This window comes from Buteo buteo, chromosome 4, assembly GCF_964188355.1.
Source record: "Buteo buteo chromosome 4, bButBut1.hap1.1, whole genome shotgun sequence".
Taxonomy (NCBI): Eukaryota; Metazoa; Chordata; class Aves; order Accipitriformes; family Accipitridae; genus Buteo; species Buteo buteo.
In genome coordinates this window covers 35,998,265-36,023,397 of record NC_134174.1, presented here as the reverse complement: position 1 = coordinate 36,023,397, position 25,133 = coordinate 35,998,265, and the positions used below count along the sequence as shown (strand labels likewise).

Sequence of the window (25,133 nt, the reverse complement as noted above, 5' to 3'; positions counted from 1 at the left end):
TGGCATTAAGCCAAGTAAATCTGGCTTGAAAGAAACAATGTTAATAGATAACTGGAGGTAGAAATTGCTAATACTGATGATTTATCCTATTTTAAATAAAAGTGCCATTTCAGTCCTTTTGAACATACGTAATATACACATGTGATTTTTTTCTTAATGTAATATGTGCAAACATAAACCACCTATTTTATGATCTACCTGTGCTATTAGTGTCTTTGCTATATAAAGTTTTAAAATTTTTAATTGTATTGATATTCTAAAGTTTCATGGTGAGGTTACCAGATGGTCCAAAGTTTTAAATATGTTTTCACTACTTCCTTTTTTGTTTATAAAATATTTTTTAATTCTACTTACAGGTGATGATACTTTTTTCCATTTTAAGCAAAGTCTGGTTTTAGGAATCTGTATTGCCATTCTGGATTAGTGGTTTAAACTAACCTTTAAATTTGCCTTTTTCCCTATTGCCAATAACTGTGTGTGAATGGAGGGCTTTGATTATATCTATTTTTATTGGCTCTGTTCTGTTCAGACTATGCCTGCAATAAATTTATGGCAGTTGAATATATGAGATTGGTAACTTAAGAGTAAGCATCTTGAGAAATGTGAAAAATGAAATCAGTACTTCCAGAATAAATATTAGGTCAATTAAGTGATGCAGTGAAGCATTTTTGTGTTAAAGAAAGCTTTAGCAGATTGATGTCTTCTGAAGGTACTCCCCATGACCTTTATGGTAAGATAATTGAATTGCTTGAGGGAATATAAACTGGGATTCAGTGAACCATTTGCAGTATAATTAAACCAGAAGCTATGTTGTAAGGTAGTTCCTGTGCAGAACATTACACGGTGCTGCAAAAGCCATGATGAATGAAATGTTCATTGCTTGATGAAAAAAAAATTGATGTTTGAAATCATATCTCTGTGTAATATATATATATTTTAAACAACATATATATATGTATTTGTGTGTAATTCAAATGAAGGATACTTATGTATGTCGCCCTTGTTGTGATATGGAAATACTTAGTTTCATTGTGATCTAATTCAAAGAATGTAAGACTTGGTCTCACTTTTTCTGAATGTGTAAGTGCATCCAAGGGTGAAGTGCTATAGAATGGTGAAATATGAAATTACGTTAAATGGCCTTTGTTTATATGCAGTTAGAGCAGTTAAAACAGCATTGATGTAAAGAGTCTGGATATGGAATACATTTTTTAAATATTGTTTTATATAGTGGAAAAGAATCTTGGTACATTTTTATTTTTTTTAGTAAAACAAACATAAGTGCCATTTTTCCTTAGTAAATTCACTTCTGGAGTGTGTGTAAAATAGTGGATAAGAGAGAATCTGTTTCTAATATATTCCATGTGTAGAAACAGTGAATAAATTCGATCAAATCTTTAGACCTTCATAAGCAATTCCTTTTTGAAATATGAACATATCCTGCAGGATCTTCTTTTCTCCCTCTGTGTGGAAGACATTACTGTCATTAGAGTCCAGAATACATGGATTCTCAATATGTGTGACATTTTTTTAATGCACTAAACAACTGAACATGTAAGGATGTTTTTCTGGGTTGCTTAGCAGCAGTCAGGTTTTTTACTTTAAGTGGCCTTCAGTAGATCGTTCAGAGATTTGGCAGAAATAAAAAATTCATTCCAGTGTTCGAAACACAAGGAATCGTTTAAGCTGTGAAAAAAGTAGGATTGGCTTATTGTAAAGTTTTGTTTATACCTAAACATTTACAAAACTTTATATTCTGTGTTCTTGTAAATGTTTGGGAGGAGTGAGTGCTAGAAGAGTACTCTGTTGGATGTTAAGTGTAGTTTTACGTGACTTACCACCTGAGACACAATTGATCTGTAATCAAAATTTGTGTATCTGAATTAAGGGTTTTTTTAAATAGATATATATATATCTGGTTGGAAGTATATTTTATGTTTATATAAATATATATATAGCTGAGTATTGTTAGTGGTGTTTTGAGTTGAGACTATAATTCAAACCAACTAAAATGTAAAATATTAAATACACTTTTTTTCCTTATGGGATATCAAATGCATGTTTACAAGAATCTTTTAATTGGGTGGGTCTACTGTATCACTGCAGAGCTTGTGTTGGCACTGCCTTCCACTCTGTCTTGAATAGCCAGCAGAGAGTTTGAGACTGGTTTTGACACATGTTAAAGGGTTACGCGTTTTGTGCTGCGGCTCCCTGCTGACTTAGGATGCTCTTGGTGTCTCTGTTCCCTGCTGCCTTCTTTCTGCATTGCACAAGCGAAAGGAGCGTTCACCCTCCAAGCGGAGTGGTGGCTTGGGTCTAGCAGGAGTGTGCTGCTGGACTGAGTGAGGCTTGGGAGAAGTGAGTGGCTGAGTTAAAGGAAAGATTTACAGAGCTGTCTGCACAGGTTTGCCAGAGCAGAGTTTTAGCAGAAGGGTGTAAAGGCCAAGTTTTTCAGACGGATAGGAAATATTTTTAAAGTGGGAAATCTTGGGACACGAGAGATGGACGGAGACGTGACTAAGAGGATTATAGACGTCCAGTAGCTTTGGACGCACGCAGGAAAGCTCTCCCCGTACGTTATGTGGCGGCCAGACGTGCTGTTCTGAGGGGAGCTGCTCCTGCTGCTTCTGTTCAGCTTCTCGTCCGCTCTCTTTCTATTTGTACTGTTTTATGAGAGGAGAGGAGGAGAAACCATTCACCAGCTCTGTTCTGCCTCTTTCCAGCAGCGTGATGAATCGAGATCAATTGGAGCGCATTCGGCATTTCTGCAGCTGGTACGCAGACTCGGGGCTGTTGCCGCTTTGTGCAAGCGAGCAAGACCAGGCGAAGGGCAGGCACGGGGAACTGGGAAACTGCAGGCGCTGGATGAACATTCGATTTTTTTTCCCTATTCTCCTAACCTGCCCTTTCAGAGGGAGTAGAGCTTTGGTGAACACTTGCGTTTTAGTGTAGGCTTTGGTGTAAATACTTTCCTGCTTACCTACCCAGGCTTGCCGCCTTTCCGTGTGATGTGTTGAGTAGGGAGATCTAGCGCATATGTCAGAAGAGAGCCGCTCCAGTTGATCAGTTCTGCTTTACAGGAATGGAGGCAGGGGTAAGACAGTTGTAACTAGTGCATTTTCTATTTGCAGCGGTAAAGCAAATTCAGATGCCTCAGTGCTTATTGACTTCCATATTAAAGATTTAAACGAGAGGACTATGATGTAGAGCTGCTGGTTGTGTGTCAGTCATTATTGGTTTGTACCATTCTACTCTGAAGAGAAAAGCAACAACCATAAAATAAATTCTGTAATCTTCTAGATAACGCTAGAGACTTTAAGCTTATAGCTTGGAGTACAGCTGAGTATTCACTTTAAGGTATTGGTATTGTGCTGTTTTACTAATTATCTTAATATCTTGCAAATTTGGTATTTAGCATTATGTTGTAATTTATCCTTTCTTACATCATTTTAATAATCAAAGAATGAGAGTGCATTCTTAACAATGTCTAAGTAATTTCATATCCTGCAAAGGGGTTTAGCATCAGCAGAAGTTAAACATTATACTCTTTTCTAGTTACAGAATAGAAAAATCTTTCATCGTGGTCTCTTGTAATTCCCAAGTGACGTAGTCTTCTCAAACATTCTGCTCTTGGGCTGTATCTCTTTATTTCAGGTTCAGGAATGCAGAGGCAATTTATCTTTTCTAAGTAGTTCATGAGTTAAACTTCATTGAATTTAAACGGATACTATTCCAACGTTTTTGAGGACAGAAGAGATGGAAGAGGCTTGTTTAGGAGGAAGACATCTTTTTAGGAAAGTTATTATGTAACTTTAAATTCAGGGTTTCTTAATGTGCTCTAATGACTCCAGTACTTTAAATGGCAGTTACTGCCCCAGATGGACTGCAGATCCAAACTAGTATGTTACCAGCTTCTTTTGCTCAAATACAGACTGTTTTGTGACTTTCTGGCAGGAACTAGTTAATTACTGCAAAGTAGAGGTTGGCAGCTGACTGAGCATCCACACTGAGTACTTTAGGGATCGGTACTTGAGCTAGCTCCCTGATGCTATTTCTCTAGCAATGTAAGAATAATTTTCTTTTCTGGAGAAACCTCTCTAATTTGTGATCAAGTGGGCTCATGCAGGCACAGTTAGAGCTGGTAAACATTTCTCTGACAACTTAGGCAACAGAAGCCAATTTGGTTTTGTCTAAACCAAAATGTTTCTTCTGACACCTTAAATTTAGGGATTACTTTTCAGCAAGTTACAGAAAAGATTTGTATCAATTTCTGCAAATTGGTTTTGCCAAGGTTGTGGGTTCATAGTAGTCAAGCTGTCTCATGATTTCAGGGTAGCAACTTAACAGAGGTGAAAAGTATTTTATGGTTAAAACCAGTTGAGCTGTAACAGGAAACCTGAATTCAACCAAAATCAAAATAAAAGGGGGAAAAAAAATGCAAACAGGAAATGTTGCTATTTTTGGCAGTCTTAATAATAATGGCTTATGAACTCTAGAAATGGAGCAGACCATCCAAACTTTCATCTCTGTTAATTCTAGGGGGTTTTTTATTATTGTGCACGATTGAGATTTGCAGAATCTCATGAGCTTTTATGACTCTTATTCTGTCCATTGCAATGTTAGTTCCTTTATGTCAAGACAGCTTTGGGAGCTTTGCTGTGTCTATGGAAAAAGAATAATTTATAAACTTACAAGCTTGTCCTTGCAGAACAATCTACTAGTCTCCGTACAACTTAATTAGTCCTAATTATATGCACTGCCTCATTGTTTAGTTATGTGCCAAAAAAGGCAAACAATAGCCAAATTCTGGTTTAAAGGGACAGTTGAAGTAGCACTGGTAAAAACAGCATGAAGGAAGAAGCTTAAAAGCATAAATTAAGTGATAAAGTCTTTGTTTGCACAGTAGAAAACACAGTGCCATCATGTTTATCTCAAGAACAAGCAGTAGAAGAAATTATTTTTCTCAGATAATGGAGCTGTATGAAGTGTGAAGATTGAAGACACAACTGCTGTGTCATACTTGTGCTATTGCTTGCAGCTGATGGTTACACTTCTGTAATATCTTGGGCTCAAGAGTAAGTAGTACTGGTGGTGAGTATTGCCTTTAGAATGTGGCCAAATAAAGTGTGTGTATTGTTTATGATTTTTTTTGTTAGTATATCCGGATTTCAGTATTAGGAGATGCTATTCTGAATCTTAGGTTTGCATTTCTGTGAGTATGTGGACTTAATGTTTTTTTCAACTGTAAAAGTAGGTTTGATATAAAATGACTTGGAGTCTCTGCTAACTGAGAAACTGGGAAAATTCCTGCGGATTAATTGCAACTCTAGGAAGACCCAGTTAAATAAAGTCAATAGTAGGGGGATTTGCTTGATACTTATCATGTGTGGGTAGGGCAGTGTTTGCCATTTTTCTGGAGCAGGAATGATGTAGTTGTATGCCTCTTGTTATAAGTAGACACTTCCACTTTAGGGAGGACTTTTCTGAACTTAAAATGCTCATTTTCTCTGGTGTCCATTGCATCTGCAGCATGACTGCAGAGCCGAGCATCTCTGCTGCTAGAGTTCTTTCTGTGGTGACATGTCCTTATCCCTTCTCAGTGCCTTTTTGATTTAAGATTCCTGAATGAGGGTTCCTTTAAGATTTCAAGAGCTAGTTCATATGCAAATACCTCGTGTCTGGAAGTAGAAGTTTCCAGTATGATGCATTTGCAAGAAGGCTCTACTAGTATAACTTGGAGTATTATTAAGCTTCTTCCTCTTCAAGTGCAGTCTTCTGCAGCCTTGAGATACTGTTTACTCTGCTTAAAGGCTCATGAAACATGAATTTTCCAAGCATTCAACAGAGGAACTAGAGCAGCAAGTTCTCAACTTTCCCTTTCTGATTAGTTTTAAAGCTAATCCCTTTTAACTGCATGAAGAATGTACTTTTTCTGTTAGCTGGTTTGCACTGCACGAAGCTATAGTTCATGTTGTGGAACATCTTGAAGTCTATATTATTGTAATGGAAGAGGAATGTTAGGAATCTTTTGTGGACAATTTATTTTTTGCCGCAGAGCTTTCTGTATCCTTGCTTTGGATGGTGAAGAGCAAAGACTGTAATTGCTTAATTTTTCTGTTCCTTAGTAGTAGGCATTTCTGATGCAAGGGCTCCGTGATCTTTCTTCTCCTTTCTGTCTTAGGAAAAAACCAAAACAAAACAAAAAACCTGTAGGGTTGGCAATTTTAGGTAAGATATTTATCTTTAAATTTCCCATTTTCAGCTGGTGGCACACCCCTGCTTTTTGTTTGGTTTTGGTTTGGTTGTTTTTTTTGTTCTCTCCTGGATGACTTAGTGGCATTAGTCAGCATTACTCTGAGCTTTGCATAGTTCTTGCAAACCTGTAGGAATACTGACCTGGCTTTCTCTGTCCTGAGTCACTGTGTGTGAATAACAAGGCTGAAATAGAGGCAAAGGGCTCAATATATTGAGAACACGTAATTTAAAAGGGTGGCCAGTGGAGGGTTTTTTTTTGTTTTTTTTTCTCCATAAATTATATGAGTAAGAAGCATTAGAGGGTAAAGTAACTTGCAGAACTTTACAGAAGTGTACATTTCGCTGAGCATGTGAGAGACTTCCTTTGTGAGGGCTTGATAAAGCCTAGAGGAAGTAATGGAGGATTTAAAAAAATTTAGATTTTTCTGTGATTGTGATACTTGCCTGTATGCATTGCAATTTGGTGTTGAAAAATCACGTGGCTTAAAATACTCATCAGAAAGAAAATGACCGTGAGTTATAGTGTATCTACCTTTTAGGGAAACTGTATACTGTTTAATAGGGTTTTTATATTCCTGGTATTCGTTGTTCATAATTTTCTTGTATTAGTCTCAATACAGACTGTGATGGAGAATAATAACCTAAAGCAATTTTTTTCAGTATTAATTGGATCTGATGAGCAGCTAGACCAAGACATCGTTGCCTTTTTTGCCCCCCCCCCCTTTTTTTTTTTAAAATCAACTCATAACTGGTGTTTAGGGGACACAGTAGCCAAATACAAGCACATAAGGAGTATTAACCAATCTGTACTCAAGGGTGGTGGTGGTGGTGGTTTTTCACTGAAACACAAAACTGCTATCCACTTGGCTGTCAAGTGGCAAAGGTGCCATTGTATATTTATTCGTCAGCAAAACTGAGTACTTGAGGTTTGGCTTATCGTTAATTGTTGAATATAAAATGCTCATATTGTTCCTTTTTGGCTGAAGATACTACTGATGGCTATTGCAAACAAGCATATAGTCATTTTTTTATTGATGGGCAACTTGTCTCCTTCACAGAAGTCTGACTCCAGTACATGGTTATGTCTGGGAATGCTGACTTTGAGCTACTTTTACCCTGCTCTCAAGTGGACTGTATTTCTTTAGGAAGGTTTGCAGTTCAAAGACTCTTGCCTATTTGAAACAAAACGGTTGTTGTATTAGAAATTACATGTTAATACAGTGTTCTTGTTTTCCCACATATCAACTACAGATATGATTATTGTAATTAATTGTATGTAATTGTAATTAATATTAAAAATCATTTATTTGTATAATTGAGTTGGAAATAATTGATATGTATATGCTCACTTATGTTTTACATTGTATAAATCAAATGCAGTTAGGTACTTCTCAGGAGCAAACGTGGCTCCATAAATAAGAGTCCTTTTTCTCATATTATGTATCTTTATCATTCCTAGCTGGAATTACTCTCAAGGACAATCTCTTCTAGTGTTCCCTGATTATGGCCATTTGCTGTGCTTCTTTTAAAAAAAACACTTTTGGATAATATGTTTCCTTTTGCCAGGCTTACTTGATATTTAAGTTGATATTTTAGGCTAGTTATTTCTTGACCTATTTTAAAATAACTTATCAATACTTATGTACCTGTTAAATAAAAGCATGCTTTCCTGTAGGTAACAGTCTAATATAATCTGCTGCCATAGCAACCTAATCTTTACATGTTCTTGGATAACACTTTGTTAATATTTTGTGTCCAACAACTGGCTGTGGTCTTCATTTAATTTACTGTCAAGTCCTCAGAGTGACATTATGCTCCTTGATTATAAAATATATCTTAAAAAAAAAAGCTTTTGTACTATGTCAGCTCAGCTTCAGCAGATCTGGATGTGTGTGTTAAATATTTCAGTTAATTATGACTACTTTGAAGAACACAAATTGACAGATAACAAGGCAAATAACAAGGTTTTAAAGTAGACTTGAGTTTTGTCATTGGTTCACTGACATTCCTTCCAAATTAGAGAGACTTCCATGTCACTTAGAAATTGAGTGTTTTGGCATAAGCTTTATGCAGGCATGAAACACATGGACAATGTTTATAAAACCTGGGATATTTTGCAAGTAAAACATGTTGAGAGATGTTACACAATGTTTAGTCCGTAGTGTTTTATACTGATAGGTGGTAACATCATTCTGCGTTTAGTGATAACAAATTATGATTTTTTTGTATTTGTCACCCCATTACTTAAAATCTGCTCTAATTTGAAAGAGCTATAAGCCTTATCAATTATTATGCAGTGTATTGCAGGCTGTCTTTGAGTTTGTTTTTTTTTTTAGAGGAGTAGGGTGGTATGCCTCCTGAGTAAAGAGGCACTTACCATGGTACTTGAGGCTCTGTAAGCTTTTTGCTTTAGTAATGAATATGCATAAAAAAGCAAATGTAAATATAGACTTTAAGGGCACTGTTTATGCCAGTAAATGTCATGCTGGGATATGCTAAAATGCTTGCTATGATGCTTTCTATCATTTCATCGTTAATTGTGAGATGTGCCTTGTGCTGATCAGCAGACACTTAAAAATGGCAATTTGAAATACTAAATCATGTTCGAGGTCATTTATAAAAACGCATTATGATGTATTAAAACTTTCTGCTACAGATTAGGTTTTGATTAACTTTCTTATTTCTCCTGTGTACAAGTTTCTCTATTACTGTGTAAATACTGAAAAAGGAGTTGATACTTGACATAACACAGAAGAAAAAACATTCGCATGAACTTTTAATGAAAGGATCAGAGTTGAATAATACTGAGCAGAAATGGCAAAAAATTATTCCTGAAAACAGCATTACTTTAAATCAGCTGCACTACCATCTTGCTACTTAATACTGTTTTTGTTTGCAAAAATACAGTATTTCTTGAGCTAAAGCTCCCACACAGGAACTGGAGGCAGAAGCAGGCCAAATATTAGTTCCTTATTCTTTATCGTTTGTTTTTCTAGATTTTGGCAGAAATCGCACATTCTTTGTTTTAATTTTTCACTTCCCTGCACTTGACATTTTATATCCTTTAAGTTTACAAGTTTCTTTCCAGTTTATTTTGCATGAACTTAATGGGTTTTGGTGTTGTATCAGCTCTTCAAAGCAGGACTTTCTTGAGTCTTAAAAGTGGAATAGAGGAACTTTAATTTCAGAAATACTGAAGGTTACTAGATAAATTAGTTGCATAACTCAGAATTACAGTTGTCTAACCACAAAACAATGCTTTCTTGTTTACTTGTGGTCATTAATTTAGCTTAAGAATTTCCTGTGCTGTATCACAAGGTTGTGTAAAGGAATTTTGTAGAATTTCTTTGGCTTGCATATTTCTTGTAAACAACAGTTTTAGAAGTAGCTTTGTGTCCATAAGAATACAAATCACCTAGCAGGGGGCTAGATACTAGTCTTTGAGATCGTACACTGTAGGCAATGATTTGCTTACTTGTAAAAAGAGGATTCTTATGATTTGAGTAACATGTTTTGGGCCTGTTTGTGTAGGCTATGTAACTTCAAAACAACTCTCCGCTTCCTGACTGTTTCTTAAATGCCTCACTCAGTTTAATGAAGTTTGAATAAAAGGTTCATCAGTCCACAAAGGCTGGCTTTCAAATTTTGTTACTCATACTCGTAAGTGAAGTTTATTTGGAATTAATCTGATACCCATAGCAGTTTTGTGATAGTTTGCTTTGCCTGCTCAAACCTATTAGACATTTCAGTCCTCTGCAGGATTGCTACCTGCATACTGAAAAGTGCAAATGAAGATTTTTTTCACATCTTGCAAGTGTAGCCGTTCAAAGGTGTTGCCAGGACTTTGCAGTCTTTTGAGAGCATTTCATCTACCCTATGGCAGGACCTTGCCTCTAGAGGGTGGAAATCTCAAGGAATCTTATGGTTAGTAGATGTGGCTTTCTAGAGACCCATCTGTTCAGAGGTTTGGGGTGGGGGGAGCTTTGTATTTCTATGTATCTCCCATGTAGCCAGAGTACACAATTTGGAAACCAAGAAAAATTGACTTAAGCATGTTTGTGTATGTGAAAGTGTGACCCAAAAATACATGTGGTGTTCGATGGTTGAGCTACAAAGTTGGTGATAATCTTTATTCCTATAGCATGTTCATATATTTTTATTTGTTCAAGTACTGCAAAATTTGCATCCTTGACTAATTTTTGTCTCTTGAGAACAGCCTAAATTGGGGAGGAGTCCCCATGTGAAGATGGCTAGCAGCCTAGATCAGTGCTTTAAGGTGAACTGGGCAGCTAAAACTTATCATCAGTTTTCCACCATCCATACGTAGCCTTAGTGATGTGTACTTCAAGCATGTCTGTATTTGACTTCAAAAAGAGCTTTGGGGTCTGAGCGACAAGTCTCAATAGCATTGAGCTATTTGAATATATATCATTGTACGTTCTGCCAAATAAGATTTTGGTTTGGTTTTGTTTTTTTTTTTAACCTTTGGGTGACTAACTTACAGTCTCTTTCTTTTGACTCTTTGTAATCTACAGCATGGGCTCAACTTCATAATACTTAAACTATCATGCATTCTTTGGAGGTACTTGGTTCCAAGGCAATCTGGAGGAGCTTGTGGATTTATAGCATCTAAGACTGTAAAGCATTAAACTGAGCAGTTCTCAACGGAACGGTAGTGAATATGTTACTTTGCTGCTTGCTTGTGTAACTTGAAATTCTGCTTTTGTATGTCACCCTTACAGTTAATTTGGCAAGAATGCTTAGGTTTTCTGAAATTGTATTTAGTAAACTGAATACAGTATGCAAGTGGTTAGGTTTTTTTCCCCCAATGAGAAAGATTTATCCTCCTGTCCTTCAGCTCGTCATTCACTGTAGAGGAAACAATATATTGTAGTTTTTCTGTAGTTATTGATGAAAAATTAACTAGAAATATTAGGTAAAGGAATGTAATAATTGTTTACCTGAAGTTCTCAAGGATTTGCTACCACTTTACAAACATTTTATAGAAGATTTGCTTTGAAAAACAAGTTGGTAGTAAGAAGATACTTTACCAGCGAAGGTACAGAATTTCTTGTGGAGCTACATCTTTCTGTCCAGAAGGCGGCTTTCTCCTGGTGCCAATTTAAAGCAGTTTTTTCTGCATAGATGCGTCTGCTATGTCTCAGTTTAGTACTGTTTATATCTGTAGCGTTGCCTCAGTGAAGAAGCAGGTAGGATTTCCCAAATGGAGTAATTTAACTTAAGAGATAAAACTAATGTAATTGTTTTAATTTATTTTTGTCTAACTCGCTAAAATTGGAATGCTTTTGCTTGTCTTAAGCTAGCTGTCCTCTTTTCTGCTAAACAGTCCACAACACTAAAGTAAAAGCTAATGAATTGTGCTTAACAACTAATGCAGTCCACATCTTCTAATGTCACATGATTTGCGCCAGTATGGATGCTAGGCTCCCAGCTAAGTTTTACCACTGCAGTGTAAACCAGTGTAGGTTTTTATCTTACAGTAAACTGTACCTAGAAGTCCTAATTATACAACACGACAGTCTTTCTTCACTCTGTCTGTATGTTTTTATTTATACGTATAAACGGAATCATTTAATGCTTTGGCAGCTGTATATAGCAGTTGTGTTTTTTAATATGAGAACTGTTCATAAGAAAAAAATCATGTAGATGTTGAAAATGTGGACCTAAAAACAGCTGTGAAAATAAAACTTTCACCTTTACCAGAAGGGTCTAGACTTCTGTTGTGCTTTGATCTTCTTACCTAAACAACTACTTCATTTCCTTAGTTTCTTAAAAGCAGAAAGATCTTGGTGTTGTGAGTAAACTTTCATTTGGTGAAGTAACTTATACTGGTGTGGGTTTTGTGCTGATAAATAATTTGGATTCCTTGCCTAGCTAATGTATGGGAAAACGGATGACAATTTAGTGCACGCTTTGTTGTAGTGATACAAAGCTCTAAACTTGATGTATGCATAAGTTTCTCATTTCCTCTACCTCCACCCTTTGGGGAGATCCATCCCATGCTCTCTTCTCTACACAGCTAACTTTGCAACTTCCACCTTGATGTTATGTGGTCTATATTCTGCAGTGCACAGAACTGATTGTATTTATTCTTGAGTGAAACAGATGAACTTGTTTTATTGAAATGTTATCTAGATTATGGTGATGTCCCAGTTTGGCTTATTCTTAGATAATTTTTTTGTCTTTAAAACTGTGGACAGTATGAATTGAGACATACAATGCATTGCTGTAAGTTGGGTTACGTGTTTAAAATGTGATTTTTTTTTTTACCTTCTGTGTTAAAGTATGAGGTTTTGTATTTTTTCCATTTTTTAATTAACTAAATACTTCAACACCTTGCCCCAGTGCTTATACGTGTACTTATTTAAATCTGTTAATATCTTAGGCTTTTCTTCTTGGCCTTTTTAACTTTTTGTCCTTTGCTACTTTATGCTAGTGTATAGCCCAGTAATGCTTTTTATGAAGTGTCTAAGTGGGTTTACACTTTTCTGCATGTAAACTTAGACTTCTGTTTTTTCATTCAGGAGGAGTAAAAGATACAAAAAGGATCTGATTTATTTTTACCAAATATTCAAAGCAGTAGTTGATATCAAGTGGTCACTGCTTCAGTAGTAGTATCAGTAGTGTAGTGCATTATAAATACAATCTAGAGGTGACTCACTATCTTACCCTGAGTTGGAAATCAGTTATTCTAAATTTAAGAGTCCTCTTCTAGAATTCCTCTATAGTCACATCTTAGATCCTAGAATTAGAATATACTAACAATAAGACTGATTTGAATTTCATGAATACTTGAAATATCGATGAAGGCATTTAATGCTTCTGTATTTTCATGATGCCAGTTACATGTCGTACAGCAGGTACTGAATGCTTGACTTGAGTACGAAATATTTTGTCAGGAGATTGGAGATGTGAAGAAAAAAGAATAAAAGGATCTGTGAATGACATCTCAGAAAGAATCTGTTTTCAAATGGATTAACACAAAATAGAAAAAGGCAGACATTCAGGTTTCTTAGGTTAAGGGAAAAAATTATGCTAAGCAGCCTGGATGTGTGGATTTGTGAGTGTAGACTTTTTCATTTTAGGTGTTACCACCTGTGTAGATGTGTAGAAACAGGAGCTCAAATACCTAGAAAAAGGATTCATAACGTATCCTTTAAAAACTCTGAGGCTGTTGGGTTTTTATTCTGATACAGAGACAGAAATGAAAAGAAAGTGGGTTTTGGACAGAAAAAGAGAACTGTTTGTGTTTTGTTCTCCAAATGTTCCAGTTGCATCCAGGAAGCTGGAGAGTGTAGGGTTGGTTGGTTTTTAGAAAAGGAAGAGACCTCTTAATTCCAAATTATGGGTTTTTTGTCCCTGTCCATATGTATTTGCAGAATCTTGTTCAGTATAATGGTTCCAGATATGCGCAGTGTCTCATTACTGTTTGAAAAGGCTTTTTTTTCCTTGTAGCTCAGTATGTAACCTGCATTGCAACAGACTTAAACTGGTTTCCTGTATAAAGCTTTGTCTTTGACTTAATCTTGGCTTTTCTCCTGTAACTCCACATCTGTGAATGACTCATAACAAGCAGGGCCATCAGAAAAATATTGTGTACATTTTTATCCAAATCTGTAGGGTTTTTGTTTCTAATTTTTTTACAGCCTTTCTACATTCTTCCCTCCCATGTAATGAATCATACAATATCTGTATGCATACCTGACAAGAAAAGTGGTTGTGCATTGAGAGAAAACCGAACACTAAACAAACAGAAAGAATATCCCCAGCCATCAATCTGCTGAGAGCAGAGCTTTTGTATTTGGCAGTTATCCTCTGTCAGCCCCTGGGGCACTTCTGATATTATGATTTTCTTTCCCCCTGTAAACAGCAAGATCTGTTAAATGGATACTCTGGCTGGGGGACAGAGTTGGATCTGTCAGGCACTGGCAGCAAGAGAGATTCTGCTGCCTCCAGAGGCACTCAAGGGCTTTTTTTTGAGCCTTCACAGCATCCAGTGACTCAAGAGGGCAGCGCTGCTGCAGAGCTTTTTAGAAAAATACCAAGCTTTACATCTTTTCTCTTACAGGAATGTTTTGACTCCTCTCCAGATGTGTGGCAGCATGAGGGTAGCTCAGTCAGCTGTCCTCTCCCTTGGGGAATGTTTATGGTGCCCAGGCTGCAGGGAAGAGGAAAAATGCTGGAGCCTAAAAGATGGGTCTTTGTCTTCCATCTTCTCCTCTCACGAAATATCTCCCTAGGTGAACAGTAGTCCCCAAATTCAGTGTGAGTTAAGTGTTAAGTAATAACAATAAAGGAGTCAACTGAGGTAGGCAAGATGAAAGCGTGGCTGGAGTAGCTTAACCCAACTGCTTTGTTTTGATATTTTCCCTTGTGTCGGGGAGTAAGCATATAGTCATGGAAAAGTCGGTTGCTGGCATAAATAGCTTTTCATAGCTGTGATGAGAAGTATTTTATAAAGCAGTGGGTCATATGGAATGTTGCTGAGATTTTCCTACAGCTACCAGAGCAGCCCTTCTCCAGCCATCTCCTCTAAAACTACCTCTCTTTAGATCATGGGTCGAGGGAATTGATATTATCTAGACTGTCTTTAATGTGGGAGAGTGCTCTTGCTGACTTCATGGCTGGCCGCTGACTGCTTCTGTCAGTTTTGTGCCTACAAAGGATTTGGAACAAATTAATGCAATATGAAAATTGTTTCTGGCCAGCCTATCATTTTGACCACAGGTTCCCAAATTTCTTGAAAAACTGAAATGCAGAAAGGCCCCTTTGAAGAGAGGCAATTAAGTAACTCCTCGAATAAAATAACAAAAGCTAAACCACCTCACCTTTCCTCTCCACATCTCCGTAGAGGTGACACTTCTTGGGATGTGACTACACTTTGCATCTGTCTGGAGGGCAGCTTGGCTAAGGAATGTAGGAAGACTGAGGTCATGGATGCTTTATTCTTATATATTTAGGTAGCAAAAATGTTTTAGGAACATTAGAATGAATAATTCTCTTCCCTTTTTAGTACTCTATCCAATATATTCTCAAAAAATGTTTTTCTCAAAACTGGGAGGAAGTACTAGGGTGAGCTACAGTGCATGAATGTACTTAATATAATGTTTTAATCAGGTTTCACTCATGCTAATAGCCATGGATCTTAATAAAGCTGTCTCATTGTAATTGACAGTGTGTGATAGTTTCACTTTTAAAAAAGTGATTCAGTAGCACAGATACAAATTCTTTCTGTCTTAAGAGAAGCTAGAAATAGGTTGTTAAACTCAACTACTACAGTATTTAGATGCCAAAAAGCTGACTTCATCCATTGATGAAAATGAAAGAAAAATTTTGCTTATAATAAAAAAATCTGATGGTAGTAATCTGGGAATCTCTTGGTGAAACATTATCAAAAGCTAGGTCTCTGTTCTTGAAAAGAAACCTCTTGACAAAGCAAAGAAAACCAGTTTGCCCACATCAAGCATGTTCTCTAACTTTGTATAGTATATCTGGAACTTTAACAGTGTTATTTAAGTCCTGGTGATAAAACAAGAAATAATTTTAAAAAGTGTTTAAATTTAATTTATGAATGCTTACAGTAATGTGCCAACTGTTGTTCTTGTTTCAGAAAAATATCCAGTATCTTTTATGACCACCAGCTCTCTAGTTGAGATGCCCTGTCTTGAATTCTTTCTTCCTTTGAATTCTCATCTCCTTTCCTACAGTCTGGCAGCTGGCTATGCTTTCTGCATGGATATTCTCCTATAATCTTAACCTTTTACAATACAATTAAAATGTTTACAAACTTGAAATGGAATCTTTGCATTAGGTTGAGACTCCTTGTTCCTTAAGGAAAATCTTAAGTGAATCTGTCAGTCATTGAAATCAAGAATTCAGAAGGGCTTTTTGAAGAAAAGTGTAGGATATATAGTGACTTCCAAAGAGACTCTTTACTCTTTGGTTTATTAGTTTATGGTTGAACAACTGCATACTCTAAGGGAAAAGAGGCTTTGGTTTCAACCTAGATTTTGATAGTGAGAAATAGAACAGTGAGAACAGGCTCTAGAAATGCTAGCATCAAATTAAAGAAGTTGGTAGAAGTTTGGATGAAGGAAGAGGAAGTTGAAAATTTCATCTAGAAACATCAGCTGGCATGTCTACTGTAGGAAACAGCAGAAGTCCTTGAATGCATCTGAAGGATGAGGTAGGAGATTTCAAGGAATATTTTACCCAGTATGCTAAAGCACAGAGGAGAAGAATCAACTTGTGCAGTGTTGGGATAGACTGCCAATCATCATTTTTGCTTTTTGGCCTCTTCCTGATCTATGATTGCAGTTCTACCATAGCAATTCTAATCATGCTGCTAAGGGGAAGGGTTTGTTACTGGCATTTCCATATGCAAGGGAAGAGTAGCAAAGTAATAGAGATGACAGGGTGTTTGGGGCTTTAACAGTGAAACAAGTGTTAATCTGAGGCAGCTAATAGAGTAGTTTTAATCAGGTAATACAGTGCTGACAGCTAGTCGGTTTTCCTGGCTTTGGTCTTAAGAGTAGCTGGCAGGAAGCAAAGCATTCACATCATTATCTTCATTAAAATCCTAAACCTTGTGCCATGCGCTCGACTGTGCTCCACATCACATAAGGGAGAATTCTGTGGTTGTGTGGATGAGCTAGACCCATGTGTGCCTTTCAAAGGAGAGATTTCTAACAAGGAAAAAGGGGGCTCCCAAAGCAACCCCAACTTCACAGCCTGCTTTCAAGCTGTGACTTGGCTATAGAGATAAATAAATAAACAGACATTCCCTATGCAGAGACTTGGCAGACAGCATTTTCCCTAGAGATACATTTATTTTGCAAAATTAGAAAAATCTGTTGTTATATATCTAAAATTTACAGTTGTTATGTATTAGATTATTGGTTCTAGATAGACTTTTATAGTTATGCAACTCTAAAAATATTTATGTGGGGCGTAAAAATTGACAAGGCAAGTTGCCTTCGGTGTAACTCAATTCTCCCCTCTTCTCCCCTCCCTCTCCTCTCGTGCTGTTAGTGACCAAATCCATGGAGTCCTTACAGAAACTAGAAGCAAATCACTAGGAATATTTGTTCAAAATTAATGTCTTTTCAGTCTTTAGATTGTATATGTTTGGGTTTTTTTTTTCTTGTATTCTTTCTTGGCAATGTATTCAGAGGTAGTGGAAGTAAGCATAGTTCATTTTAAGCTTTCCCTTTTTCTCTGCATTGTTCTCTTTATTCATCACAAATGATGGATGGATGAAACTTTATGAATTTTGATTGTAGGATGGTTTTAGTTATTTGCCAACAATCTTAATTTTAATATAGTATGCAGGGGAAAAAAAGAATATTGAAAAGTAAATGTTCCAGTAAGTGAATATGCCTATATAGACTTCATGATTCTGTATCTGAGAGTAAATGTGGGCTTAAGGGGAGAATGAAGAATATGGACTTCTTACCTTTCTGTGTTTACATGCGCATTCAGATGACATAGGCCTTAATCCAAGAAACCTAATACAGCTAACAAGTAGTTTGAAAAGAGGCCATAGACACTGGACTTCCAGAGGGCTCATAGACACTGTATTTCAACAGCAGGGTAAAAGTATCCTCTGCTCAGTCTGCTTTTTTTCCCAGAATTAGTTATGTCTGTCAGAAGTTATAGCACATCTGGCCTCTTTATGGATAGCTTAGTAGCTTGCATATCAAGTTCCTTCTGACAGAAGGAGATACAGTGGAACCCACCCAAAAATATCCAAATATTTAACAGTCTATTTATTGTCATTTACTGAGCATGCTGAAATTCTTCCAATTCTTCTTTGGCTGCTCTACTAGAGGAATAATGCTCCCATATAAACATTCTAAGTTTGCTTCGTAGATGTATTTTTGACTGCATTGTTTTTAATTTTTTTTCCTTCTTAATAAAAGGTGACATTCTTATTTTCACCTTCAGTCCAAGAGTCCTTTTGTCACAGAATATGTAGACAATGGGTAATTTTTGTAATTTTCCAGATATCATGTAGGTCCTGACTTTACAAATTTGCCAGCATGGTATATGGACAGGTATATTTTTGCTAGTTTTCTTGATTGTTGAGTGTGCCAGTAATGTCTTGACTATTTGGGGTTTTGTCTCCCTTGGCCCACCCCCCCCTTTCTGATACTTCCAGTTGACTTGTGGCTTTGCTTTGACCTGTCTGTGGTGAGCATCCTCAAAACCTAAAGGTTGCTTTCTATATGAATTGAAGAAAGTTTAAATGCCTGATTTTCATTCATGACTCTAGAAAACTTGGTCATATTTATGAAGCTACTTGAGACCCTAAAATACTGACTGTTGATATGTCTTACAGGTTACTTCATGAAACTTGTTATAATAAATAATAAAGTGAGAAGAATACATATTGTTACTGAAAAGCTAATTGAAAAGTAGTATTCAATATTAATTTGTTATGCAGATTTCTCATTTGTTTAAGCCTTGTTACTTTTCTTGCCAGACCCTTTCATTTTAGCTGAGTTGTCTCTCTATCTAACTTCTTGGTTCCTAAGCTGAAAAGTGGAAGTGAGACTAGCTTTGTAATTGCAAGAAAAATGGAAAATTGTTTTGTTTGGATTTCAACAAATTCAATTTAAGGTCAGATTTTTTTCTTTAACAATGTGTGCTCTATCTTTTTGTTCCTAAAGGCATGTTTTCAGCAATTTGGCTTAACTTCATGGCCATGGGGGTGGAATTCTTTATCTTGGCCTGATATAAGTAAGCTTTCAGAGTATGTATGGGTTAGTGTCTGACTTTGTGCACAGGAAAACATAATCTTTTTGTCAGGTGGTTTCTGGTTCAATGAAAAAAGTTTTTGGTTGGGTTTTTTTGGTGTCTGATAACCAGCTTGGTAACTTCTGAGAAATAGCTCAGGCTTTCAATATGAATAACTGTCCATTTCATTTAAAAAATAAATACATAAATAAAAAACAACCCAGCCACGTAGCTAGCATGTTTCTATGGCAGTTTCAGAAAAAATTAAATTGAATTCACATGAGGACAATCTCAATATAAGTGTTATGAATTCTTTCTCATTCAGTGGATAGGAAAGGTAAAGGATAATTGATTACTTACCTTCAGATATATTATTATACAGTTTCTTGAAATCTTGTTAAGTTGATTTGTCTTGCTAAAATTAAAATAATACCTAGTTATCTATCCTGTTAAAGAGTGTTTTGATGCAAGGAATGATTTTGTTTTGTCATAGCTGAAACCTGAAGAGCAGAACATGCTTTTATGTTCTCTTATACATGTAGTCTTTCAGTGCAGATAGAAGAAGTTTTGGTACTGATCAACATAAAGGCAAATTCACAAACATATATTACATTGTGCTTTTGATAACAATTTTAAGACGTTAGAAAACGAGACACAGAGCTGATGTGCGAGATCAACACAAAGTTACAATAATTTATTTAAGCAGGACTTAATTGCTGTATCTTGGGTTCAGTTCCTGTAAAATGGCCTGTATTGTAACAATTTTTTTCATAATTAAAATAACATTTGAAGTAAAAGTTCAAATTCATTTTTCCATGTGAACTTAGAAGAAATTACAATTGGGCTTTTTTATGATTTGGTGATTAAGTAGACAAGTGGTGTACTTCATGGGTACCATAATAGTTAACACCTGTTTCAACTGTTTTATATTTGTATTGGATGGAACCTCAGCAATCCAATATATCTTCAAAAGCAAAAACCTAATATAAAATATTGCACGGTATGGAAGAAATTATAATAAACAGAGTGCAGCTTAAAATATAAAATGCTTATTATGCACATTTACATAGCCTTTCGTCTGTATTTCTGAAACCAATGTTACCATTTTGTGTAAAAAATAATCCTAGGTTTGTGAAGGTCAGTTAAGTGATTATTCAGTATCATAAAATAAATACTGTTTCTAAGAAAACAGTATTTCCTGAGTAGCAGAGGTTGGCAGAAATGAATCAATTTGTCAGTCAGAAGTTAGTACACTGTATTAATTACCATTTGGCTTGTGGCTTCTCTCAAATCTGCTTTGGGGACAGGGACCATTGGAAGAAGGGTGGCGTGGTCTCCTAAGGTGGGTAACCAGGCATGGCTTTCCAGAGCCTATCTGGAAATCTCATCAAAGGAGTGGTGCTTGCCTATTTCTCATTGGAGACACTGTTAAACCGTTGTCATTGTACACATCTGGTTGAATAAAGGGGTATTTTCATTGACTTGTTAGCACTTTCACTGTAAAACGCGCTGTTAGAAAGTTAAATGCTCTTCTCCTCAGGTCATATTTGTGGTGTCTGGTCCTGCTGGTGGAGGATCCTGTAGTACTGGAGAAAACTTACTAAAAGATGATTTTGTCTGCTAATGCTTCTGGAAAATGTGGTTGCCTGAACACCTTCAGCTGGCGTATGCCAGAGCTGCCAGCTAAGTGAGCCCCAAAGATCTCCTTCCCTCTGCCCTTTCCAGCTAAGTAAGACTGGGGGGCTATTTCAGTAAATGCTACTTTTTCAACCAAGTATGAAGCTAGACCTGGTCCCTGCCATGGCTACATAGAAAGCTGTGCCAGCAAACAAAGGAGAGCATACAAGGTAGAAGTGAGCAGCAAAGGCTTTTTCTTTCGGTGGTTGAAAGCGTTCTCATAAAAGAGAAGTCTCTGTCTTCTACAAGTAACTACTTAGACTTGTCTTTTAAAAACATTCTCACAGCAACTGAGGATAGTGGGGCTCTACTGACTGGCATCTGTAGGAAGAAAGCTCTAGAAGTGTTTTTTAATTGTTATTTGAAGTGGAATTTAGCAAGCCATTAAATAACTGAATGGCACTTGTTGACATAGTATTTCCTACATCAGGATTAGTGATGGTAATTTAATAAGTGCTAGGCATTGGTGTTACTTCTTAATGTTGTTGGTTACTGGTGTGGTATTTTGAAATCATTAATTCCATTGACAAAGTCAGAAAATGCAAAATTTTGTCTATTAAAATCTGAAAGCTTATTTCAAATTTAATGATGAAATGGGCTATATTGTGCTTTCCATGCAGCACAGGTACAGCACTGCCAGCCCCCTCAGCCTCCCACAAGGTTTGTTCTTTTGGCTTTTTGAGAAGTTGGAAATTTACTGCTTTTTGAAGAAAGCTTGGTTTCATATTAAAATTTTAATTAATATTAGTAAGATTACTAAAATAATCTGACAGCATACATCCATCAGTTGTAAATTTTGGGAGCTTCTCAATATGGTATTTCAAAGATGAGATTTATTTTGAGAGTTGGGGTTAATACTCTCAAGATTTGTTTAGAAAGAATTTGAGCTTAGGATGCAATGACCTAGCAGACTTTATTCCTAAACACAAATTAATGCTTGCTTTTATCTTAGTTTATCTGATTTGAGGTAAACCTCAATGAGTTACTAAATTGCAGCTTGTAGTGAACAGTGTAAATGGTTTCCACTTTTAATGACTTGTGCATAAATTTCATAACTCTGGAATACTTCTCTTGCTCATTTTCCTGCAAAAGATGCTGGTTTTGTCTTGTTTGAACAAAATCTAGCCTTTCAATTATGAAAGAAATGAATGAATTTCCCTTGTTTGACTATTCTTACTGTTTTCAGAAGTGCTAGAACTGTCTTTCTCTGCTTTGGAGAGGAAGAAAGGCTTCAAGGTAATTTCACGTGAATAGTAAAAGTTTCACACACGTGTTGGAAACTTTCTTAAATATAGATACTTAGTTTGGAGGTAAACATAGATTGAAATGTATATAATTATGGGTAGCATCCTGAAATTTGTAAACTACTCATGAAATTTAGTTTTTCTTAACTGTAATTTCTCCTCAAAGAAATAAGAAAGCAGATTTTTCAGAAGAAAGTTAAATAAGAGTAAACCAATGTAATTGGTACAAAGAGTTATATCAAGAGGAGGGAGGGCAAAAAGAGGAAATAGCTGGAGAATAGCTAACCTAAAAAGAAACATAATATACTGCTTCACATGGTTGATCTTAAAATTTTTAGGCACTTTTTTCTTTTATAGTGAAAGATACCATCCTATGTGTAACTCAGTACTTTAAGCTGCAAATCTGAGTGTCTTTTTTTTATTATTCCGTGCCTGATGGAGATGGTAATGACTAGATCACCTTAATATACAAAAACTATTCTATATGAAAAGTGATCAGAGGCATACCTCTTCATGGATTAAAAAGTGCTGCATCATGGACACGAAGTGACAAAATACTAATATATTGCAATATGTTTTTAATCATGTGAAGAACTGCTTTAAGGTACAGAGACCTTAAACTTTAGTGTCTTTTCCAAAAAACACCATGCAGTCTTCCCTGCCTTTTCATAGATATCATGAGACCTGACAAATGGGCTATCATAAAACATCTTAAGTGCTGAAAAGATATAATGAAAAGCTGTATCTTTATAGTATGGTGTAACAACTAAACCCACTGATTACTAACTAAAGATGTTTCTGAAGTGCCATTTGCTCCAACTTCACTATTCTCTATACTATTTTTTTTTCCTGTGAATGCAGTTTAGGGTGCTCTCATTCCCTCTTCTTCCTTACTTTGTCCGTGCTTGTTGGGAGTCCATCTGTTGTGCCATACAGTTGTTGGTGGGGCCAAGCTGTGAATCAGGTCACCAGAATGATTCAGATTAAAAATAAACCTACAATAAAAAGCTTGGAATTTGCTTTGTCAGCATTCTGTTTAAATGCTGTGCAGAGCATCACTTCTATTATCTAAGCCATCTCTTGTTTGTATTCAGTTTAGAAATCATGTATTTGCAGCTGGAACAAAATCTGTCCTCAAAACTGCAACTTCAGCCTCACATCTGTCATGTTCTCATCTCCAATTTATCTCCTGTACCCTCTGATTAAAAGCATGTTGCTCCCATGTTTCACTTGAAATAGTGTGGTGGTACTCTTCGTTTTGCAAAAGTGTTTTATAGCTGTTCCTGAGTTAATGGAAAACATGTAAAACAACATGCATCTATGAAGTGGGTGCTGTCAAAAGAAAGTTGTGTTTTTCTGCTAGTATATGTAGCTTGTAAATCTGAAAAACTGAAATCTTCCCCCATTGTTTTCTCTGCTTCCAGAAAACCTTGTTCTGGTGAAACATGCACCACTACTCTTCTCTTAACAGGCACTTGCGGGTTTTGAGGGCGAGGAGGGCTTTGTTTTCTTCCTGAGGCTTGTGGAGTTGCTGACTCTGGAATTGCTCTGCAGCAGGATGACTACTTGATAGGCTTCATTCGCTCCCTCTGCTCTGACTACATTTGAGTTAAATAACATGAACTTCTGAACTGTATTAGATAAAACTTCCTAGTGTATGCTTTCTCCATGGTATTTAAGTGTTGCTGTTGATACTTCGAGAAGCCTCCTTCAAATGTAGTGGCATTGCTTCCTCTGGGGTAGAAAAAGTCATCTCGTGCCTCTGGCCTGTATCTGCTCAGTTGCATTTGTTCTTAGGTTCCATTAGCTGAGCTAACATTAACTTAAGAGTTTAGAATTTCTTGTGTCATCAGAAGAGTGGGGAGAACTAAGTACCTAAAACAGAATTTGGAAGCCAGGGTGATGGGGTGAGCTACAGGATTGTTCTGTATGTGAGAAATACAGAAAACTCACGGTGACAATGAGTTTCTTCAGTAATCCAGTACCATTCAGGAAACTTTTCTGCACTTGGAGTTCCGTTTGGAGGCATCCCTTTCTCCAGGGAAAAGGAAATTATCCTCTTAATAATCAGCTTGACCTGCTGTGTTTTGAATTGGCTGCTAGGTCTCAGGTGCAACACAGATAAGCTGCAACATAAGCTATATGCAAACAGTTGTATCCTTTTTAAATGCAATCATTTACATTATCTAAATTTACAGTTATGGGTTTAAATACATGTGGGAGATAATCCAGGCCCTAATCCAGGTCTTGCTCTTGAAATCACTGAATTACATGATTGCTTCTTGTAAGCTTCCAGGCTGTGTTCTGGAATGATGTTTTGTTCTGCCATTGTGGTGATGGCACTCTCTTTGCAAAGTACTGTGAAAGCTCTGTACTCTGCTTACAGCCTACATGTACTAAGTTGTTACTCACTCTTCCTTTTGTTAACGTTTCCTTTTATGCGGATACGAATGTCCCAGTGTGACCAGTACAGCCCTAGAGTACAGGGAGCGTTTTGGTGTGCTGGCACATGTACCTCTGGCGATGCCTGTTTTCCCTGCTCCTCCTCTCTGCAGCTTAGGTCCTGGCCCCCTCCCGTGCTTAGCCCCTTGCACGGAGTCCCTGGACATGGCAAGAGGAGTGTGTTGGGTGTGAGGAGGAGGGCGGCGTCCTCTGTTGACGCTTCTCCAAATAGGACTGGTGTGAAGAGTGTTTTCTGATGGTGTTCCTCTTCACAAAGTCAAGATTCTCACCTTTCGGCGTTTGATTTCCTAGGCTAAGAGGGTGAGGATCTCGTAGTTTTGCCCTGCTTAACAAGTGCTTCTTTGCTGACACTTGCCAAGCCCTACCAGTAGCCCCATTAAGTGCCACTTTTAGCTTCAAGTTGTCTTTCTTGAACATCGTTCTCAAATGTTCAAGTGTGCTCATGCCTCTGGTTTGTACAATGGCACCATTTCTAGTGGAAGTATTTGGGCTGCCTTTCATTTTTCAGCTGCTTTGAAGGTAGTAGCTCATAAACGTTGGCTGTTGGGAAGTACATGTTGCAAAATTTCACTAGATAACAAGCAATTGAGAAAGGAACAGTTAACAGCACGAGCAAGTGTTTAGATTTTTGTGGCGCTTTCTCAGTCTCAATAAACCTAACAGCAGTAGCTCTATATTTCACTTCAATATAAAAAACCAGCAGAATAGAGGAAAAATATTTTTAGCATGTTTCTG

The 25,133-nt window shown here is 36.7% G+C and overlaps 1 protein-coding gene across 2 annotated transcripts in view; it reads left to right on the top strand.

The window, feature by feature from the left end:
- The window catches only part of BICC1 (BicC family RNA binding protein 1), a 114,990-nt gene that overhangs the window by 13,210 nt on the left and 76,647 nt on the right, over nt 1-25,133 (top strand). The gene's annotated exons all lie outside the window — the stretch shown is intronic.